Genomic DNA, 21,085 nt, shown 5'->3' with positions numbered 1-21,085 from the left:
TCCACCCCATCCAAGCTGAGCACAGAGGCTATTGCAATTTGGCAAGTCTAATCCTATAAGGCTGTCTCCAGCACTGAACTTCTGCCAGCATAGACACAGCTGATCCTTACAGCCAACTGGCCTGGAGGTCAATTCTTCCCAGTGATACCAACAACAATCAAGACTTAATTACAACAAGGCTGTACACACAGTCCACAAAGGGGTGCACCAAGAGTGTCCACCTAAGGTTAACTGGGGAGGCAGACCCACTGGGCCATATAGGAAACCTAGCACACAAATCTACCCTACCAACTCAGGGAAGCAGTGAAAATGCGGCGTCAAAGAATCAGATCACAAACGAAAGAAATGGAGGAAAACAAACGACTGGATATAGAATTCAAAACCACGGTTATAAGGCTTTTCAAGAATATCCTAGAAAAGGCTGATAAATATAACGAGACCCTCGAAGATATGAAAAAGGACCAACTAGAAATTAAACATACACTGACTGAAATAAAAAATATTATACAGAGACCCAAAAACAGACTAGAGGAACACAACAATCAAGTCAAAGAATTGAAATACAAAGAAGCAAAAAACACTCAACCGCAAAAGCAAAAAGCAAAAAAAAAAAAAAAAATCCAAAAAGTTGAAGGTAGTGAAAAAAGACTCTGGGACAACTTCAAGCGTACCAACATCAGAATTATGGGGGTGCCAGAAGAAGAGAGAGAGCAAGATACTGAAAACCTATTTGAAGAAATAATCACCGAAAACTTCCCCCACCTGGTGAAAGAAATAGACTTACAAGTCCAGGAAGCCCACAGAACCCCAAACAAAAGGAATCCAAAGAGGACCACACCAAGACACATCATAATTAAAATGCCAAGAGCAAAAGACAAAGAGAGAATATTAAAAGCAGCAAGAGAAAAACAGTTAGTTACCTACAAGGGAGCACCCATACGACTGTCAGCTGATTTCTCAACAGAAACTATGCAGGCCAGACGGGAGTGGCAAGAAATTTTCAATGTGATGAATAGCAAGAACCTACAACCAAGATTACTCTACCCAGCAAAGCTATCATTCAGAACTGAAGGGCAGATAAAGAGCTTCACAGATAAGAAAAAGCTAAAGGAGTTCATCACCACCAAACCAGTATTATATGAAATGCTGAAAGGTATTCTTAAAGAAGAGGAAGAAGAAAAAAGTAAAGATAAAAATTATGAACAACAAATACATATCTATCAACAAGTGAACCTAAAAATCAAGTGAATAAAAAAATCTGATGAACAGAATAAACTGGTGAATAAACTGGTGAATATAACAGAATCAGGAGCATAGAAAGGGAGTGGACTGACAATTCTTGGGGGGAAAGGGGTGTGGGGGGTGCGGGAAGAGAATGGACAAAAATCGTACACCTATGGATGAGGACGGGGGCGGGGGCAGAGGGTGGGGTCAGAACTGGGTGGAGGGGAGCTATGGGGGAAAAAAGAGGAACAATTGTAATAATCTGAACAATAAAGATTTATTAAATTTAAAAAATAAATAAATAAAAGGTTTTTTGTAAAAAAAACAAAACACACACACACACAAAAAAAACACCGTAGTAAGCTCTGGCCAGGTAGCTCATTTGGTTAAGGCACTGTCCCACTACACCAAGGTTGCCAGTTGATTCTAGGTCAGGGCACATACAAGAATCAACCAATGAATGAACAAATGAGTGGAACAACAAATCAATGTCTATCTCTAGCTCTCTCTCCTCCTCCCTCCCTCCCCTCTTTCTCTCTCTCTCTAAAATTAATCATTAAAAAACCACAAAAATTTAGTAAGAATTTAAACAGCAAATTCTTATTCCATGTTTTCCTGATTTTGAAGATATAAACCCCCCAAATAGGCAATATCCATTAAAATGCAACTAACCAGTCATTAACTGTGATCCTATTCTGTAAATTTTGATTCCAAATTTCAGTACATCTCTAATAACGTTCTAACTTACCATCACTTTTGGGACTATATTTTTTCTTTTGCCTTTGCATCAATCAAAAAATATATATTAAAAAACTCAGTTCTTATTTTGGTTAAAATGAGGACAATCATCTTCTTCGCTTCACAATACAAGCATTGTTTTAGACAATACCAATTCGAACAATCAATCCAATGATTATTTTTTTCATTTCTACGTCATGTTCCCTTCCAACCACCTCTGTACACACACCTATGTCCACTTAATACCATAGGAAGTTAAGTTTTGGTACACAAACATCCTAAAAGATGAAAGAATACCATTGCAATCCTTTTAACAAATTGAAATGGTTTTGCTTTTTGTTGAAAATACTGCATTCTGAAGTCCTTCCTATTGAACGACTACCTAGATGAGTCATTCATGAAGAAATATGAAGATGCCATTCTTCTTTTTTTTCCTCTCAGAGATATAGTCGACTCATAAATTCTTCAGTTTGAGAAAATTAATCTGTGATATCCTTGTCTGAAGACTCAAGTCTGTGACTTAGCTTATACCAGTGGGCGGCAAACCGTGGCTTGCGAGCCACATGTGGCTCTTTGGCCCCTTGAGTGTGGCTCTTCCACAAAATACCACGTGCGGGTGCGCACGTACAGTGCGATTGAAACCTCGTGGCCCATGCGCAGAAGTCGGTTTTCGGCTCTCAAAAGAAATTTCAATCGTTGTACTGTTGATATCTGGCTCTGTTGACTAATGAGTTTGCTGACCACTGGCTTATACAATCACTCTATCATCATCATTACAGTCTACAGTGTCTATTAGTTCCTCTAATAATTGTGAAATGTCTTCCTGTTAGTTTTCCTCTCTTTGCCATTATAGGAGGGAAATGAAAAATTATGGATTATCAAATATGTTCAATGAAAGCTTTAAAAAGTTACAGTAGTATAAAGAAATTATCATATACCCTTCACCAGATCTCCCAAAGGTTAACATCCTATATAACGTTTAAGATGTTACACCCAAACTTCTTTTATACTTTCTTGAAAGATGCTGCAATGCTTTGGGCAAAAAGCAGTAAGAAAACGGAAGTATAATAGTTATGATTTATTTTACTACTATATCATTCTTATAGGCAATTCTATCATTCTTCCATTTTTCTTATTATTTTAGTCTTTTTAGCATAGTTGGGAATAATGATGAGAAATGATGAAATACCAAAATGTTTCAAGGTATAGGAAAACTAAGATCATTAAGATCCCATAATATAGCTCAGATGTATAAATGATAACTAAAATGAGTTTTACATTAAAAAGAAAGTCAATTTTATCTTTGTTCTTTTAAATACCTTCAATAAAAAAAGTAGTACTGCTCAAAAAGAAACTCAAAACTAAAACTGGGTCCAACTGACACTGATATTATAGGTAGAAAATGAACAGAAAACTATGTAGCTCAATGTAAAAGGTATTAATTGTATTAAGGTTAACTTCCTGATTTACATCAGTATACTACAGTTTTGTAAGATACATCTGAGAAATCTGGGTGAAGGTCACATAGCAATTATTTTTGCAACTTTTTTGAAGTGTAAAATTCTTTCACAATGAAAAGCTAAAAAATATTTAAGCAATAATCGTAAGGGATTATAAAAGGAGCAAATCATAGTGTATTCCTATTCTCAAAGACATTAACATTTAGTTTGTGTGACAAGGTTTCTATAAATTAATTGAGAATGACATAAAAGACTAAGTGTAACAGAAAATATACTGGCTAAAGCTATTTAAAAAAGCATTATAAAAAACAGGACTTGAGAAGGTTCTTAAGAGGCCAGGTACATGTGTCACTCACTTCATACTGCCTTTATCCTACTAGTTTTATTTTTGCCCCTACACAGACTGGGTACACACACCTTTCACCATCTTTGCATCCTCCACTGTGCTCAGCACACTGCCTTGTTTGTGGTGGAAACCAATCTTTCATGCATCCTATAATATTTATTGAGCACAACTATGGGTCAGGCATTGTTCCAAAAGCTGGAGCTATAGCAGTAAACAAAACAAAAAAAACTTCTTCCCTCATGAAGTTTACATTTTAGTGAGAGAAACAGACAATAAATAAGACAATTAAAAAAAGCATTCGGAATATTGGACAATGACAAGTGTTAAGAAGAAAAACACAGAAGGATTTTGAAACGTTATATAAGAGTGACCAAAGAACACCTCACTGATAAGGTAACTTGAATAAAGGCAGTAAGGAGCTAGCCATGTGGGAATCAGTGGGGTAAGCATTATAGGTAGTGGGTCCAGCAAATGCAATGATCCTGATGCACACTTGGCTTGGTATTTTCCAACAATAACAAAAAGACTGTGTAGCTCCAGCAGAATGGGAGAGAGACTAATAAAAACTGATGTAAGAGAGGTAATGGGGTTGGGGGTAATAGGAAGGGAACATATCATATGTTTGTTCTCAATAAGTCATAATAAGGACTCTGACTTAAGACTCAGACTGAAATGGGAAGCCACTGAAGAATTTAAAGCAGGGAAGTGACACGGTCTGACTTAGGTTTTATAAGAATCACTTGGGCCCAGCCTGTGTGGCTCAATGGTTGAGTGTCAACCCAGGAACCAAAGAGATCACTGGTTCGATACCCAGTCAGGGCACATGCCTGGGTTGCAGGCTCGAACCCCAATATGGGGTGTGCAGGAGGCAGCCCATCGATGATGTTTTGCTCTCATCGGTGTTTCTATCTCTCTCTAAAAAAAATAAAAAATAGCCGAAACCGGTTTGGCTCAGTGGATAGAGCATCAGCCTGCGGACTGAAAGGTCCCAGGTTCGATTCCGGTCAAGGGCACGTACCTTGGTTGCGGGCACATCCCCAGTGGGAGGTGTGCAGGAGGCAGCTGATTGATGTTTCTAACTATCCCTCTCCCTTCCTCTCTGTAAAAAAATCATTAAATATATTTTTTTAAAAAATAGAAAAACTTAAAAAAATAAATAAATAAAATAAAAAATAACATATTTTAAAAAGAATCACTTGAAATGCTGTGTTAACAGACTGAATAAAATAGTATTGAATGTAAACTGTGAGTGAAAAATAAAATTTTTAAAAATAGACTGAAGGAAAAAAAATAGACTGAAGAGGGCAATAACAAAGCAGACAGAACAGTTAAGGTGCTACAAAATAATCCAACCTAGAGGTATTAGTCATTGTTGTAGTTAGGGCGTAGAAGGAATTAAGTGGTCAAATTCTGGATAGTATTTTGAATACAGAGCAAATAAGGTTTGTCAACTGACCACATATGAAAAAGACAGAAAGAGAAAAGTCAAAGATGTCTAGGAGATATCCAAGAAGAAATATGAAGAAAGGGGCAGGGGGCCTAGCTGGTTTCACTCAGTGGATAGAGCGTCAGCCTGAGGACTGAAGGGTCCCGGTTTCGATTCCGGTTTAAGGGCACATGCCCAGGTTGTGGGCTCGATCCCCAGTGGGGCATGCAGGAGGCAGCCAATCAATGATTCTCTCTCATCATTGATGTTTATATCTCTTTCTCCCTCTCCCTTACTCTCTGAAATCAATGAAAATATATTAAAATGGGGGTACTAGATGTTAGTCTATAATACAGGGAAGAAAGAGGTTCTTAGTTAGAGATAGAAATTTGAGTTATCAGCATTGCTTGGATTTCAGAAAGTGCATGTGGCAGCTCCAAAATCAAGCACATTCACATTTCTGCATCAAGTGGAACAGCTTAGACAGGTCAGGTTGTGCTCCTAAATTGGTTGTGGAACCAAACTTACCATCAGTAATAAATTATTTCATTTCCGAGTTGCAGATAAGAGATTGTGGTATATGCTTCAACAGTCTGCAAGTTAGCAGCCTAGCCTGGAGGATACCAGCAGGACTGGAGAAGTATCCACTGCCAAGATGCCGGTAAATACAAATGTAGGCACATATGCCAGAAAGGAGTGGAGAATACAAAAGCAAACAGAGAGAAAAAGATATATCTGTTAGAAATTGCTACCAATTAATGCCTAACTAACTTTGAATCCAATTGCAACTGAACAGAAGCAGCCTCTGGATAGCAAACTTTAAAATGCCATTCGAGTTCAGTTAGTAAACCAGTTATTTATCACCTATTGTGTCCCAGCACTGTCCTAAGCACTGTGGCTATCAAGAAAGTTAACTCTCAATCTAGGCGAAGTCTGCACCACTGGTGCAGCACTCCCTGAAGATAATCAGTATCAGGTAGTTGCCCTGAAAATTTATGAGGAGAAAAACTCTATGCATTTGGTTATAACCAACAACAAATACCATTGGGCATGTCTTAGAGGAAGAGACCTAAAAAGAAAGTTACATAATTAAAGAAAGCCAAGGTTGTATATGTGTGTGTGTGTGTGTGTGTGTTAAGGTGCTGTTAAAAGAACATTAGATCACTATCTAGAAACAATTAGAATTCACATTTTTTAAAAATGCCAGGAAGCCTGGCCGGTGTGGCTCAGTGGTTTAGCACTGACCATGTACCAGGGGGTCACGGTCCAATTTCAGGTCAGGGCACATGCCCAGGTTTTAGGCTCGATCCCCAGTGGGGGCTGTGCAGGAGGCAGCTGATCAATTATTCCCTCTCATCATTGATGTTTCTATTTCTCTCCCTGAAATCAATTAAACATTTTATTTTAAATACTAGGAAAATAAAATTTCTCAAAATATTTAGAAATATGTAATTTAATGGCAAAACCCTAATTCACAGACTATCCAAGTATGCTGCATTAGATGGGTTTCATTATTTGACCTTAACTTCAATAAAAAACAAATATCCAGAATTATTTACTTAAACTGTAACAACAACAAAAAGATAAAAACCCCAAACTATTTCTGCTACTCATTTGTTAGCAGAAACATAAACCCATGTGAAGGGAAAGAAGATTTAAGAAATAACAGTTGAGCCCTAGTTGGTTTGGCTCAGTGGATAGAGCGTTGGCCTGCAGACTGAAGGGCCCAGAGTTCGATTCCGGTCAAGGGCACATGCCTGGGTTGCGAGCTCAATCCCCAGCAGGAGGCATGCAGGAGGCAACCAATCAATGATTCTCTCTCATCATTAATGATTCTATCTTCTCTCTCCCTTTCACTTCCTCTCTGAAATCAATAAAAATATATTTTAAAAAAATAACAGTTGACCATATTAACAATATTATCTTGAGCTTGACATGATAGCAATAACATATATGCCTATTTCTTCATTGTGATTCTTAACCTTCCAACAGTAGAAACAATCAGGTCCGCAAACTGAAGAGAACAGGATTCACAAACTCTGGGAGACTACAATCCACTTGCCAATTCCTACATGATGCCATCCATACCTTCTAACATTCCAAAGCATTCTCTAGCGTACTTTGTGTGAGAGATGTCTAAAGTCATGTTACCACTCAATTCAACTGGATCTAAGACTTTAGACTCCATCCTATTCACTGTCCCCTCTCCCTCCACCCAAAGGTGGGCTCTTCTTCCTCCAAATTCCTTACAGCTCTTTGTATTTGACTCTTTTGGCCTCAACCTACAATGACATATAGTAAAATCATAACGCATATATTTGCCTTTTCTTCTAACAATGTAAACTTCTATAGGACTAAGATTCTTCCTGTGTCAGCCTAGCCCTAGAGGTATTTAAGAAGATGGTCAATAAATGAAAGTTGACGCAATTCACCTTTAGAATCTGAGTCCCAATCTTTTCCTTCAAAGCTGCTTTCAAAAACACACTGCTGGTTCCTCAAAAAATTAAACATAAAATTGCCATATGATCCAGCAACTCCACTTCTGGGTATATACCCCAAAGAATTCAAAGCAGATACTTGAAGAGATATTTATACACTCATTTTCACAGCAGCATTATTCACAATAACCAAAAGGTGGAAACAACCCAAATGTCCATCCATGCATGAATAAACAAAATGTGGTATATACATACATACAATAGAATATTATTCACCATCAAAAAGGTAATTCTGGCTCTGGCCAATGTGACTCAGTCAGTTGAGCTTCGTCCTGTTCACCAAAAGATCGCTGTTTGGGGGTGAAAAAAGGGGACATATGTAATACTTCAACAATAAAGAACTATTTTTAAAAATTTTAAAAAGAAAAAAAAGGTCGCTGGTTTGCTTCCTGGTCAGGGCATATGCCCAGATTTTGGGTTGGGGTGTGTATGGGAGGCAACCAGTCGATGTTTCTCACATTGATGTTTTTCTCTCTAAAAAAAAAAATCAATAAAAACATTTTTAAAAAAATACATTTTATTGATTTTTTACAGAGAGGAAGGGAAAGAGATAGAGAGTAAGAAACATCAATGAGAGAGAAACATTGATCAGCTGCCTTCTGCACACCCCTTACTGGGGATGTGCCCGCAACCAAGGTACATGCCCTTGACCGGAATCGAACCTGGGACCTTTCAGTCCACAGGCCAACGCACTATCCACTGAGCCAAACCGGTTAGGGCTAAAAACATTTTTTAAAAAGGTATTTCTGACACATGCTACCACAGAGATAAACCTTGAAGACATTATTCTAAGTGAAATAAGCCAGACACGACTGACAAATACTGTATGAGTCCACTTCTATGATGAGTAGTCACATTCAGAGGGAGAGAGAAAGTACAACAGTGGTTGTCAAGGGCTGGGGGGAGATTTTTGTAATTGTTTAATGGGCACAGAATTTGAGAAAATGAAAAAGTTCTGGAAATGGATGGTGGTGATGGTTAACAGTATGAAAGTACTTACTGCTACTAAACTGTACACTTTAGATGCCCTGGCCAGGGTGGCCCAGTTGGTTGGAACATGTTCCCTGTAAACCAAAAGGTCATGGGTTTGATTCCTTGTCAGGGCACATACCTAGGTTGTGGGCTTGGTCCCCAGTTGGGGCACATAAGGGAGGTGACCAATTAATGTTTCTCTCACATCGATGTTTCTCTTTCCCCCCACCTCCCTCCTTTCCTTCCTCTCTCTAAAATTAATAAACATACCCTTGTGTGAGGATTTAAAAAAAAAAAAGCACACTGTTCCTTCTGTTTACTATCCTTAGAACAGAGGCAGCTGAAGTATAAAGAGCATGAACTCTGGAAACAGAATGCCTGGATCCAGATCCTGGCTTGATCACTTATTATATGTCTAACCTCACTGTGTTACTCATCTTTAAAACATGGATTCCATAGTACTCACTACATAGGGTTACCATGAAAATAAAATGGGTTAATAAATGTATAGTGCCTAACTCAGTGTCTGGGACAGAGTAAGGGCTTCATAAATGTTGAATTATTATTATTATTCAAGGAGGCAGAGGTGCAGTTAGAAAAAGCATGTAACTATCATTTTTGCAAGAACTACAGAAAGTAACTTACACTCTTGGTTGGGGAGTTAATGAAACCTTTTACAGCACTGCACTAAATTACTGAATGCTGTGAACATAATCTTTCAATTCCAACTAAAATTCACAGCCATTAACATCAGCTTTGCACAGTTCTCCAGTATCCTGTCTGCTTGCACTGAAGATGTAAACAGGACTATGCTTTGCCAGGAATCTTATCAAATTACTATGTACCTCCTTCCTGAAAAAAGAAAAAATATCTTTAATTACAAATCTTATCTTCTTAATTACAAAATGCCAATCTATCTGAGATCTTTAATTCTGACAAACTACATAGTATATAACAGTGATTTTTGGATATGTAAGAAACATTTATGAAAACTTTCCTAGGACAGTATATCCAAGTTCTTACTTACTTTTTTGTTGTTGTTAATTCTCATCCAAGGATATTTTTCCATTGATTTTGAGAGAGAGTGGGAGAGGGAGAGACAAAGGGAAACATCGATTGGTTGCCTCCTGCACACACCCCAACCAGGGCTGGGGAACCTGCCCTTGACCAGAATTGAACCTGGGACCCTTCAGTCCGAGTGCTGATTCTCTACGCACTGAACCAAACCGACGAAGGCTCTTATTTGAATTCTTAACGCCTATGTGGGGATTTGTGACCTTGCCACACCAATAGACAACATTCTCGAAAGGCAAGAATTAGGTCTTCCATTTCCCAGCACACAGCATTGCAAATAGTGGGAACAACCATGTGTTGACCAATCCTGAGTAGTAAATTCTCCACTATTTCACTATCTTTGTCAGTTTATAGTCAGTAGGTCATCGGGTTACATCGAGATCCATTCCTACCGCAATTTTCACCAAAAGTCGGAACCCACCTACATAGGCACCTACATCACTCACATGGAGCACATATACAGCAGTAATGAAGTGAAACAGTAAAAAAAGTTTAGCCCTAACTGGTTTGGTTCAGTGGATAGAGCATTGGCCTGCGGACTGAAGGGTCCCAGGTTCGATTCCGGTCAAGGGCATGTACCTTGGTTGCGGGCACATCCCCAGGAGGTGTGCAGGAGGCAGCTGATCGATGTTTCTCTCTCATCGATGTTTCTAACTCTCTATACCTCTCCCTTCCTCTCTGTAAAAAAACAACAACAAAACAATAAAATATATTTTAAAAAATTTAAAAAGATAACAATTCCTGACCTTTACTTGTGGTAAACAAATAATAAAAAAAATGTAAAGTACATATGTACATACATCAAAATGACGGAACTTTTTTTTATATAAATAAATGGGAGATGGCAACTAAACGATGAACATCGAGTCCGACATAACCCGAGGACTGACTGTATCAGGAAAACACACAGGTTTTCACCTCCAAACCAATTATATTACAGCCACCAATAAATCAAACTAAAAAGCTACTGTTGCCCCTCCTATTTCTTTAGCTGAGAAGGTGGGGGGCTTACTCTCTCCAAGGTACCAAGCTCTCAGTCCTGAGCAGAGCACAAATCTAGAATTTAACTTCAGTTCAGCCAATTAATTAGCCAGAGGGCTTGCTCAGATGTTAAATTAAAAATAAACAAACAAAAGCCCACATTCATTCAATGTTTATTTTCTCATGAAAACTGTCAAAAACTTAACTTCTCATAAGAAAAGAGAATGTATCATGTCAGAGCAAAATCTCAACTGAAATGGTTTATTAAACCTGAAGTGTCCTAAGACAAATCCCCAATTCACGTTGTAGGGGCAACGCTACATGTCACAAACAACTCTGCACTACTCCTCGACTTCACCCTACTTTCTGTAATAAAACAGGGCATAAACATGTATTTTATAGACTATAACAGAAATTGGTCTAGATGTTCTAACATAAAACCAGACTTTTCAAGAACACCTATTGTTACTTAAATTGCAACTTATTTCTTTGTAAAATTAAGCAGAAGAGCCCTAACTGGTTTGGCTCAGTGGATAGAGCGTCGGCCTGCGGACTGAAAGGTCCCAGGTTCGATTCCAGTCAAGGGCATGTACCTTGGTTGCGGGCACATCCCCAGTGGGAGGTGTGCAGGAGGCAGCTGATCGATGTTTTCTAACTCTCTATCTCTCTCCCTTCCTCTCTGTAAAAAAATCAATAAAATATATTTTTAAAAAATTAAGCAGAAGAACCACCAGTACAAAGAATGCATTAACAAATTTAAGGGTTGAAGAAACCACAGTATTATATGCAAAATGTGAGTTTTTAAATAAACCACCATCTTTTATAAACAGATCATTTTAACATAAAATGTAAATCTAACCCTTCCTTTTCGAAATCTGAGCCTTATGAAGAGCAGGACCTTCCACAGCCTTTTCATGGCTGTGTTTGAAGTCCTAAGGCACCGAAACAGTGGCTAAGTCTAACTACTATACCCACCACCCCATTGGCTCAAAGGAAAGCCCGCCCCATATAACCACGGTAACTGAACATCAAGAGAACTACAGAAAAGGTTGTCCCTGGCTACATTTCTAATCTCTGACAATTCTCTTGGTCCTTCCCCCAACTATGATCACAGCACTAGCAGAGTTCGACCCAGACTTCAATCAAAGGACCTCATCCCCAAAAGTACAACCAAGAGGAGAGTGGTGACGACTACGCTCCCATTCTCCAAGATGTGCGGTGCCATCCTCACTGCAAGGACCAAGACAGACAACAGCTCCAGCAGGGGATCCTCGTGCACCATGCAACAGGCACCGCAGAGCACAAGATCAGTTGATGACACCGCCCACCTCTCGGGTGGGAGAGGACCCCTTCCACTCCCGGAGAGGTAGGGCGGGGCAAATCTAGGCGGCGAGACTCCAGACAGCGGGATCCTCCGAGCCCGGCTTCGCGTTCCCAGGAGGAGGAAACCGGGGGTTGGGGTGGGAGAGGTTAAGGATAGCCAGGGGGCGTGGCATCATCTGTCCATACAGCCACTCCGGCCAACAGGATCCCAAGAAGGCGGACTTCACGCACCATCCCGGCCTCGCTCCCAGCCCCACGCGGGAGACCCCCTCCCGTCCCACACCCCAGAAAACCCGCGCACCGCCCCCAGCCGAGGCTCCGCCTACCCCGGGAGGACCGGAGAGGGAGGTCAGCCACAGACAGCACACAGCGCAGGGCCAGACCCGCCCCTTTCTCCGCTACCGCACGCGCGCGCCGACCCCGCCCCTGAGCAGCGGCGCAAGAGCCCGCCCTCGCCGCGCGCACCGGGACTACGCTCTCCTCCCCCTCCCGCTCGAAGCTAACCCGCTCCGCCCTCTCCACCCCCTCACACAACCACACACCTCCCGTCCGCCGGCTCTACGGGAAGCCGAGGAGGTCAGTCACCCCCTTAAAAATACACACCCTCGAGTACCGCGTTACCCGCCACCAGGATCCCTGGCCCGGCGAGCTCTCACCGCAAAGCTGCTACGGCCGCTTCTTACTGCGTGTCCCTCTCAGCATGAGGCCCCGCGAACGGCGCAGGGCATAGGCCCACCGAAGAGGACTGGCAGCTTCCTCTCCGCTAACGAGGCGGTCACAGGCCCCGATGCCCAGACTAGGAAGGAGGGAGGGAGGGAAACTCTGAGGGGGAAGGGGAGGGGGGGAGATGGAGAAACCGTCTCCGCCGCCTCTACCGCCGCGGCCGCTTCTCTGTTACCCGGGAAATCCCGCCCACTCCGCCGGCCCGCCCCGCATAGGAAAGACTCAGCTTCGCTCTGCCACAGGACCCATAATCTGTCAGTCAAAGGTTTAGCCAATCGCTGTGCCCTGTCTACAGTATGCCCGCCCCCTCCCCCTCTGCAAGGAGAGGAGGGGGAATCGCTCACCTTCTCCACGCCCCTATTGGCGGGGAGCTACCCAAACTCAACCCCGCCTATTGGAGATGAATTGCTGAATCCCACCCCCAAGCCGCAACACTATTGGAGGAAGCATAAAAGCTCTTTTACGTCTCATTGGAGGATTCCAAGTATCACGCCCCATGCCGTCTCAGCTACAGACCCAACAAGTCAGCTCTCGCCCTCGCCGATCATCTCATTGGAAGGCTCTCCCACTGCCCTAGGAAGGTAAGTAATCGATGTGGGATAAAATGTCCGTGAGACAAGCTCCTCCTATCACACTGCCGGGCCATGCCCCGCCCTCAACTATCGTATTGGATAGCTCGCGTCTGATAGAAGCCCCATTGGCCAGGACGCCCGTCTAAGAAGGAGCTGACTCCGCCCCGCGCGAGGAGGCTGAACCTTAGCAGTCCTTTTGTGGAATGTTTACACTAGAGACTGAACGCAGAGTTCCAGAGCCGAAACAGGAGGTGCCGCCCTCCATAGCCGAGATTCTATCCTTGGGATTAGGAGAGAGGCAGCGGCAGGCACAACCACCTTGGATAAACCCCGCCCCCTATACAGAGAAAGAGAACCTCATCCTTCCTATTCCATTCGCTCTTTATAATTTACATTTCTGCACGCTGCCTCCTCGTAAACACTAATATCCGGAGCAGCCGACAACTCCTTTTAATATGCAGGGTGCAGAATAAGGACTGGAGACCAAAGCCGAGAAACAGCCCCAGGGGTTGCCAACCCGCAGCACACTTCTAACACCGACACTCCATAAACCTGAAAAAGCAGTCTTAGGAGGGCGGAGATAATAAAAATGAAGGCAGGGCTCTAACAGCCATGGCCCTGGGAGGCGGAGCGTGAAGCAAAAGGCACTCGCGATCTCCAGGTTAGATCAGCATCCTCAGACTGAAAGAACTGAGGAAGTAGACCAAACAGGCCATGGCATAAATAAACCTTCACTCAAACTTCAGAAAAAGGATAAAAATTAGAACTGGGGACAAAAGATAGTAATAACGGCTGTTCACCTCCTCCTTGGAAAGCGAGCGTTAATGGCAGTCCTTAGGCCCTCTCTTTGCCATAGTGCTTCGAACAAAGTGCTTGAAGTCTTTGGGTTGCTTTTATTTATTCACCAAATAGGGCGGAGAACTGATGCTAGCCATGTATTGGAGGGTGCTTACTGAGCGCCAGGAGAGGAGGGGGCGGGACTAGAGTTTTCCCGCTCTCTCCAGCCAAAGGCTACTCCAAGAGAGCCTACTCCACAAGTGGCAGGCCCCAGAAACCTAAGTCCTAACGTGCCCTCCTTACCCAATCGGGCGGAGACGGCAAGGAATGAGCGCCGGCAACAGGTGGGCCTGAGTCGAAGGACGGATTCAAGCCGCAAGGACAAGGTAGCTAATTCTGAACCCCAGGAACAGCCGACAAATGGAAGCAGCCTCGCTGGGAGCCAAGCCCTGCCCAATACAGAGTTCTAAAAATAAGTCAACACCGAGGAAAGGGAACCCCGGACCAAACCCTTCGGTTTCGAAGAAGCGGCATTTCCGAGGGCTGTTAACTCTAGGTCGACCCCGCTCCCTGCACTGTATGCCACACTGCACTCCCACCTGACCACTTCGAACCCAAGCAGGATTCATCCGTCAACAGGGGATGAGCTGCTCTGGATCTTGCCTGAGGCCTCCAGACCAATCATACTTAGGTTGCTTAGAGTTTTAGATAAGCATAACTAAGGACTACGGCTGCCTTACGTTGGGAAGAAAACAGTCAGCGTCCGCAGCGTTTTCAAGCTTAAACAGAGGACGATCTTTGAAAAGTCCAAGGGCGCAGGAATAAGCCAGGCCGCGGGGTCAGTACTTTAGTACTTGGCCCGGAAGGGCAGATCCCACTCCCTCCTTCCAACTCATTCAGATCACCCGGAGCTAAGGGCCGCCCCCTCCCCGAATTCTCTTCGCACCGTCAACCCCTAATTTTATCGCAAAGGCTACTAGATATCGAGCCTTGGTGGGATGAATCATTGTGTGTCTTCTTGGCTCGCCCCGCCTTGCCACAGGCTCCAACTCCAAAGCCGGGACTTCCGGGCGGGAGACACTTCTAAGCAGCAAGGCGGGCCTCACCCATGTGTCCAGCGCGCACACAACCCAAGAGAAGGGGCGGGGAACAGGGGTGGACTTCCTCCTCCAAGCTAGCTACGCCAGAGGCGGGACCATCTATCCCACCAATCAGAAGTAGGGGAGGGACCTTGCGCCTAGCGTTAGGCCGTAGGAATCCCTCCTCCGCCGTTCACGAAAAAAAAAAAAAAAAAATCCTCCAACTTAAACTCCAGCCCAGTGTCCCATAGGCGGAGCTCGGAAGTAGGTTATCCAATCAATAACCGAGGAGGAAAAAAAGGGAGGCTCACCGCCCATCCAGTGGAAGACAAGAGAAGGCGGGCCCTCTGGAGGAGCCCGAAATGGGTGGAAGAGAGGGGGAAAGGCCCCGCCCCCCAGTCCTCCTCCGGGTGTGTAGACAGGCGGTTGTCGGAGTAGATAGTAAACAGGCCCGATGTGGGCCCGGCCTCTGCGCTTCCTCTCTCGGAGACGCTCCAGCCGACCGCAGCGGTTCCCGCCAACGCCCCGCCTACCAGTCGGCGGCCGCCATTCCGGCTGACAGGCGCGCCCCCCGGCCCCGCCCCGCCCGCTGATGCATTTCCTTTTCCCGAGTCTGAGCGTGGAGACTGTTTTCCCAGTTTCCGACCTTCACTGCTCCTCTCAACTAACCCCCGTGGGTACGCTCATAAGCCGCGCCCCCGCCCCTTCGGCTGTTGCCTTGGGGTGGGCGGGGAGGGAGGCAGCTCCTTGTTTGTGCGATCAGCTGGTGCACGTCGAAGCCACCGAGTTGTTGGAGGTTTTTCACAGCTACGGGCCGAGTTGGCGCGAGCTCGCGGCCTGGCGGGTTCCAGCGCCGAATGCCGGTTCTGCCACGGCCCGGGAATCCAGAGCGCCTAGGCCAGCGCGGTGGTCTCTTTCCGGTGGCCTTCCCGCCCCCGGCCGCCCCTCCCGCTAGGCCCGCGTTGCCCCCGCCCCCAGAGTCCATAACAACCATGGGCCTGTGGCACTTGTGCCTCTCAGGAACGCGCCCACCGTCCCTCCTACAGTTTGCGTATAGAAACGAAACCCTCCGGGCGCCAGTCGTACTCGCCCGGCGTGCTTAGTCGCGGGAGCCGCGGGCCTCGGCTCGCTCCCAAACTCCAGCTCTCGACCCACTCCGGCGCCGAGGGCTCAGGCCTCCGCCCCTGCTGAGCCCGCGCGCCGCAGCTCCGGCCCAGCTTCAGTCGGTGTGCAGAATCACCCTTTTTCCTTTACAATAATTTTTTTAATGCTTTCAAGGGAGACCCCTCCTGCCCGCCACTTAACCCAGTCCCCCGCCGCAACCAACCGAAACCAACGGCTCAGTGAAACAAACTAGGCAGCACACCGGCGTGCTAGCGACCCCTCCCCACGAAACCGGCCAGGCTGGGAAACACTGGCGAGCGACGACGCAGAGATCTCTTTCCTGGCCTGCCCCTCGCCTCTCTCGGACCCCAAGCCTCTCCTAGTTTCGTCCCTAGGCCCAGGGCGCCCGCACCGTGGCGGACAGGCCAAAGCGATCACCCAGCTAACTAGCCCCCCAAACGCTTGAGATTGGGGGGAAGAAATTAAAAGCAGCTGTTTAACATACCTTGGGAGCCAGGCGAGGAGTCCTGAATGGGGAGAACGCCCCCCATGGGCCATTGGCTCCCCGGTGCTGGCGTCAATCACCCTAGGTCCGCCCCCTCCGCTTGCCCCACCTCTTCTCTTCATTGATCGCCTCCTCCCTCCAAAATAAATACAAATAAATAGATAAACTAGCCTCGCGTGGGAGGCGCTTTTGTGGCAGAGGCCCCTATCTCTCCGACACCGACGCCTCTAGTTTCTTGAGGCCTTTGGACTGGAAAGAGACATTCTGGAACTTGACCCGCGGGGGGAGGGGGCGGAGGAGGAGCTAGCAGGGCTACTACAGCCCTACTTCCTTTACACACGCACCTCATTTGGAACTGGGCAGAGGGAGGCGATAGGGACACCCTCGGGTTTGGCTGGCTGCGTCCTGACTCCTCTGGCTGTGTAACCTAACCATGTCCGGCCCATTCTGGTAGGCACTAGCCTAAAATGAACTGTGTAAGCGGGAAATCCTGCGTTCAAGGCAACAGGCACTAGTCTGAGCACCCACCCTGCCTTAGGCAGACACATTCATACCCCACTTGCTGCTGGGTGCGATTGCAGAGATTAGATGAAATGCTTGCTCTGTACCTTCCAAGGGCTCCAACTGAGGAGATGCCACAGAAAGAGCTAAAGCAAGGCAGAAATGTTTATATAAACAGATATCCATAGGAGCTTAGAGCAAGGAGATTCTTTCTAGCTGAAGAAAACTAGGGGAGTATTCCTCATGGAGGAGGTGATGGTGCTCAGGTTAGGTCTTTTTTAAAACCATTTTTTATTTTAGTGATTTTAGAGAGAGAGGAACATCCATTTGTTGTTCCACTTATTTATACCTTCATTGGTTGATTCCTTTATGTGTCCTGACCCAGAGATAGAACAGAAACCTTGGGGTATCAGGACACTCCAACCAACTGAGCTGCCCAGCCAGTGCTCAAGTTGGGTCTTAAATTATTTCATCAGGCAGAAATAGAGAGGTAAGTCATTTTCAACAAAGGAGTACATGCAAAACATTATTAAGGGCCTTCAAGTGTGGCTCTAGTAATGAAAATCAGGGTTGCAAGGATGGGACCAAACTAGAATACTTTAATACCTGATTAAAATTCTTAGAATTATACAACAGAATGTGCAAGCAGTATGGTCATAGGACTACAGGCCCAGAACTATGGATTCAGATACTCAGCATTTCAGTACCTGGATAGGTTCTGAGGGTGGGTTAAGTAAGGGCTATCTACACACAGCAAGGAGAGACACAAAGGCTGATATAAATACTGGGTTTGGAAACTGCAGAGGTACATCTTCTGCTGAAAGAGGTAGGTGAGAAAAACCAAGAGATGGTTTCTTTTCTCTCCCAGCAACCTAATCCAGAAAGCCTTCCCTACCTTCAGCAGCCCTCAAGTCAAAGCTCTGACTCAGATCCTTTCTTGAATAATTTGCATTGTCATAACTTTCAACCAAAAGGAGTTTCTGAGGGGGCAGAGGCTACCTCACATGTCTGTGCTAAACAGAGCTGAGCCTGAGGCCAGGGCACATAGTGAGGAAGAAGGACCTATTAATTGAGGCACCCAGAAAAACTAGGCAAGTCTTCCTCAGGAAAGGTAGCTAGTGTGGATGAGGTCTTGTGTGCAGAATGTGAAGGGCCTTGAGTCCTGTGGGCAGAAAGGGGACTGCAGGAGAGCATTTGGTATCTTGCTCCCCAGTGTGTCATCAGTTTGGTTCAAATAAACTAAAAAATAAATAAATAAATAAATAAATAAATAAATAAATAAATAAATAAATAAATAAATAAATAAAGGATGGGGGCCTGCTGCCGGTTAACTGTCCAAACAATCCAGGTGAGATGTAATAAGGACTTAACTAGGGCAGTGGCCATAGATAAGCAAGAATAAAAAAGGAGAGATGTGTTTGAGAAATTCTCAAGGAAACTGGGTGACTGATTCTGCGTGGGTAACGGACGAAAAGGAGTCAGTGGCCTGGTGTTTGAAGAGGGAGAAGAGCTTGAGGCTATTGGTTAGGTAATCTGGGTTGTAGATTTAGCATGGCCAGTGATTGGTGATATATTTAGGCAAATCCTTTCCTCCCTCTGGACCTGTTTTCCCCCCTGTGAAATGGGGTGTTAATTGAAGTAGAAAGACAGGCTCTAAAGACTCTTCTTTCACTCAAGAGTCCATGGGGCTAGTGCAGTGGTCGGCAAACTCATTAGTCAACAGAGCCAAATATCAACAGTGCAACGATTGAAATTTCTTTTGAGAGCCAAATTTTTTAAACTTAAAACTTCTTCTAACGCCACTTCTTCAAAATAGACTCGCCCAGGCCGTGGTATTTTGGGGAAGAGCCATACTCAAGGGGCCAAAGAGCCGCATGTGGCTCGCGAGCTGCAGTTTGCTGACCACGGGGCTAGGGGGATCACACCGGGAAGGAAACTTGACACTAAGGAGAAGGCAGGAGGGAAAAAATACTGATTTGGGAAGGGGAGTGGGTCATAAAGGGCACTAGAATACGGGTGGTAGCTTGGTTGACAGAATCATTGAGGGAAAAGGGTGTGAAGGGAAAAAGGCCAAGATATAAGGACTGTGTATTCAATGGGAGGCCCAGCAGCTGGCAGGGCCATAAGGATTGAGATTCTCAGAATAGGGGCTCCCTAGGGTGAGGACCAAGTATTATTGTATCAGAACAGAGATCACCTGATATCTGGAACCCCATAGCAGATTCCTGCTCCATTTCCTAAGAAGCTGTGGCCTAGATGAAGGCATAACAGATAGTGTGTGAATATGAGATGAGACAGAAAGAACATTAGTCTAGAATAGGTCCCAGTTAGTCTCTTGTGATCTATGGATCAGCCTCCTGTCCTGTATAAGAGGATAACATAGCAATCCTTGTCCAGTTATGAAGATCAAATGTAATGATATTTACTTATTTTTTATTTTTTTAAATATATATTTTATTGATTTTTTACAGAGAGGAAGGGAGAGGGATAGAAAGTTAGAAACATTGATCAGCTGCCTCCTGCACATCCCCCACTGGGGATGTGCCCGCAACCAAGATACATGCCCTTGACCGGAATCAATCCTGGGACCCTTCAGTCTGCAGGCTGATGCTCTATCCACTGAGCCAAATCAGTCAGGGCAAATGTAATGATATTTAATACACCCAGTGAGGTTCTGAACTTCTGTGGAGGCCAAAGGCCCATTCATTTGATTTTAAGTCTGGACAGCACATGGTATACTGTGGATGAAGTTACTTGTGGAGAATTTACAATTAGAATAGTTAATCCCACTCAAGAGAACCAGGCTTCACTGATACTCCCTATCTTCGTAAGTGCATCATGCTGGTGGAAATCCCCCCCTGAACACCCCTTACACTGAGTTCCACTAGGACAACCACTCTAATTCACCACAGCAGTAGAGCACAGGAGACCCTTTGGGAGGGGTTTAGTAATTGTTTCTGACTCAGTATACCAATGCCTGTATAGCAGAGCAAGCCCCAGACTCTTTGGGAAAGTGAGTATAGTAAAACCTCCATTTAACAGACTAATTTGGGTAAGGGGGTGTCCATCAATGCCTAAAATCCATCTATATATATAAAAGCCTAAGTGACCAAACGACCCAACAACCAGTCGCTATGATGCACACTGACAACCAGGGGGCAGACACTCAATGCAGGAGCTGCTCCCTAGTGGTCAGTGCACTCCCACAGTGGGAGCGCTGCTCAACTGACCGTCGGGCGCCAGACGCTGGAGACCTATGCGAGCCTCTCCTGCCTCCACAGCAGCACTACTGAGCAACGTTGACAGGCACAGTGGGGCCAGGATGAGTGTGAGCAGTGCAGCGCTGGGCTCGGGCTCCACCCTAGTCACCTGCCGCTTTGCACACTACTACATCCCCCGAGGGGTCCCAGATTGCGAGAGGGTGCAGGCCAGGCTGAGGGACCCCAGCGGTGCACGAATCTGTGCACCAGGCCTCTCGTTATATAATAAAGTAGGTTTTCCCAATGGGCATGTTAAAAAAGTGATAAAGCAGTTAACCTGTTTTTACTTACATAGACACGTTTGTGTAATAATTAAGTATGTATGAAAAGTTTAATTTCACAGAAAAGTTTCCTATATGTATTATTGTAATTTTATTTATTTTTTATTTAATAAATCTTTATTGTTCAGATTATTACAATTGTTCCTCTTTTTTCCCCCCCCCATAGCTCCCTTCCACCTGGTTCCCACCCCACCCTATGCCCTTACCTACCCCCGCACTGTCTTCATCCATAGGTGTATGA

The 21,085-nt window shown here is 44.8% G+C and overlaps 1 protein-coding gene across 9 annotated transcripts in view; it reads right to left on the bottom strand.

Moving 5' to 3' along the window:
• SIN3A (SIN3 transcription regulator family member A) overlaps positions 1-16,820 on the bottom strand; it is an 85,142-nt gene extending 68,322 nt beyond the window's left edge. For 5 of the 9 annotated variants that reach the window (XM_080660070.1, XM_080660077.1, XM_080660075.1 and 2 more), the window contains exon 1: positions 12,699-12,952. The gene's annotated coding sequence lies outside the window, so the exon portion shown is untranslated. Of the gene's footprint in view, positions 1-7,908; positions 7,983-12,645; positions 12,953-14,854; positions 14,981-16,802 lie in introns of those variants that run through there. The other 4 variants (XM_080660072.1, XM_080660071.1, XM_080660074.1 and 1 more) reach the window with 4 other exon arrangements.
• Between the last annotated feature and the right edge of the window lie 4,265 nt (positions 16,821-21,085).

Source organism: Plecotus auritus (assembly GCF_963455305.1).
Source record: "Plecotus auritus genome assembly, chromosome: 1".
Taxonomy (NCBI): domain Eukaryota; kingdom Metazoa; phylum Chordata; class Mammalia; order Chiroptera; family Vespertilionidae; genus Plecotus; species Plecotus auritus.
This window is presented reverse-complemented; position numbering and strand designations above follow the sequence as displayed.